Source organism: Triticum dicoccoides, chromosome 1B (assembly GCF_002162155.2).
Source record: "Triticum dicoccoides isolate Atlit2015 ecotype Zavitan chromosome 1B, WEW_v2.0, whole genome shotgun sequence".
In the NCBI taxonomy this organism is placed as follows: Eukaryota; Viridiplantae; Streptophyta; class Magnoliopsida; order Poales; family Poaceae; genus Triticum; species Triticum dicoccoides.
The window spans coordinates 451,493,028-451,495,660 of NC_041381.1; the positions used below are offsets into that span (position 1 = coordinate 451,493,028).

Here is a 2,633-nt window from a genome sequence, read left to right on the forward strand (position 1 = left end):
GACCCGATGTCAACGTGGAGCTGTCACGTTGGTGGGTGCCGCTGCGCGTTGCCTCCTCTGCGCATGCATCAGCACCGGATCGGGCGCCGATTTCTTCATGGGATTGCGCGCTCTGGGATCGCGCGCTCGTATCTCCTCCGGATCGCGCGCCTGGATCAACACCGGATCTCGAGCTGCTGTCCTGTAGCGGGACATGCGATATGGGCATATTTTCTTCCATATATGCATCATTTTCCATCAATTCTGGATCATTCTGTTCCAAATTTTCACCTGTATAATCGTCCACAAATCCTGCATCATCTGGAGAGGGTGTGTGAGTAGTACAAATATCAGTCACATTACTTTGGTCATTGCCATTATTTCCCCCGTGATCAAAGGAAGTGGATGAATGAAGATGTTTAGGAAGGAGCAAGATTTCCTTCCGGAGGAGGGCGCCTGCATTTGGATGAAGAGATGCAAATGGAAACACATTCTCATCAAAGATGACGTCTCGGGAAATATATATGCGACCAGTAGATATATCAAGACATTTGACCCCCTTATGACGTGGACTGTAGCCTAGGAAGACACATTGTTTGGAGCGAAAGGAAAGCTTACGAGAATTATATGGGCGAAGATTTGGCCAACAGGCGCATCCAAACACATGAAGAGAGTTGTAGGTAGGCTTTTTGTGAAAAAGACGTTCATAAGGGGTTTCAAAATTGATAACACTACTGGGAAGTAAATTGATGAGATATGTGGCAGCAAGAAAAGCTTCATCCCAGTATTTTAATGGCATAGAGGAGTTTGCAAGAAGAGCAAGTCCGACTTCAACAATGTGGCGATGTTTTCTCTGAGCCGATCCATTCTACTGATGAGCATGGTGGCAGGAAACATGATGAGCAATGCCCATCTTTTGGAAGAATGAGTTTAGTTTCTCATATTCCCCACCCCAATCAGATTGGATGGCAAGGATTTTTGCATTAAATTGGCGTTCAACATGTGCTTGGAAATTTTGAAAAACCTCAGAAACATCAGATTTTTTCTTAATAAGGTAAATCCATGAGAATTTGGTGTAATCATCGATGAAACTCACATAATATTTATATCTACCAACAGAAAGAGGAGCATCTCCCCATACATCAGAAAAGATCAACTCAAGAGGTTTGGTAGATACACTAGTAGACACCGGATAGGGTAATTGGTGACTTTTTGCTCGTTGGCATGAGTCACATACCAACTCAACATCTAACTCCCCATGGCAAGGAAGTTTATTATTCCTAAGCACACGTTGAACTATTGAAAATGAAGGGTGACCAAGCCAAGCATGCCAACGCGATGAAGATATCTTGGTGACACCGTAAGCTTGTTTATTTGACGTCCTAGACGGAATCAATGGATAGAGACCTCCTCTACATCTGCCTCGATGCAGCACCCTCCCCGTGACCTGATCCTTAATAAAAAAGAAATAAGGCCAAAACTCAATGTAAACATGATTGTCAAGGGTAAGACGATGAACGGAAAGGAGATTTTGTGAGGCAGTAGGAATATGTAGAATTTTGTTTAGATGGAGATCTTGATTTTGGGTTCTGATAATGGAATTTCCAACATGACTAATATTCATACCTGTACCATCAGCAGTGTGGACCTGATCACCTCCATGGTACTTGTCACGGGTGGTTAACTTCTCGAGTTCACCCGTGATGTGATTAGTAGCGCCACTGTCGGTGTACCAATTTGTGTCTACCCCATATGATGAGGTTGTTGCAGATCCGGCCACCTTCTCTTCTGGAAGATAGTCTTCCGTGAACCGGTACCAGCAGTCCATGGCAACGTGGCCTGGCTTGCTGCATATTTGGCAGTGTGGGTGATTGTCGTTGCGGAAGCCCCCACCAGCCGGTCCTCCTGGTCCTCCTGGTCCTGGGCGCCCCCCTATTGTTGTTGTAGCCAGGAGAGGCACCACCAGAGCCACGTCCATGTCCACCGCGGCCGCCACCACGGCCACGGGACATGCCACGACCACGCTGTTGACCACGCCCACGAGTGGCGGCATTGGCTGAAGATCTGAAGCCGCCTTTGCCAGAGGCTTGAAGAAGCTCGACGCGCTGATCAAAGTTCGCCATCTGGGAGTACAATGCATCTAGCGTAAGTGGTTCAGTACGAGCATCAAGAGCAGATACCGGGGGGTTGTATTCTAGGTCGAGGTCAGCCAGGATGTATGAGATCAGTTCATCTTCGCCAAGTGGTTTGTGGTAGCCGCCAGCTCATCAGCTAACGATCTCATCTTGGTGAAGTAGACCGCGACTGACTGGGTCCCCTTCTCGGGGTTGGAGAGGGAGATCCGAAGGTTGTTGATGCGGGAGCGGGAGTGTGACGAAAACATGTTCGTCAGAGCGGTCCATGCCGCGTGCGCCGTCTCCACGGCGACCATCTGCGTTAGTACCTCCCTCGTGATCGAGGTCAGGAGGTAGGCGAGCACTTGCTGGTCCTGGGTAACCCAGGCCGCGTGCGCCGGGTTGGGGATGCTCGTAGCCTTGCCATCTTTGTCGGTGGTGGGATGGTTTTCTCAGGCTCGGCAATGGATCCATCTAGGTATCCAAAGAGGGAGGCTCCACGTATCTGGGGAAGGAGTTGGGTCTTCCACAGAAGGAAGT

The 2,633-nt window shown here is 48.8% G+C and overlaps 1 pseudogene; it reads right to left on the reverse strand.

Moving 5' to 3' along the window:
* Positions 1-2,086: 2,086 nt before the first annotated feature.
* On the reverse strand, positions 2,087-2,225 carry LOC119351602 (annotated as a pseudogene).
* Positions 2,226-2,633: the final 408 nt, after the last annotated feature.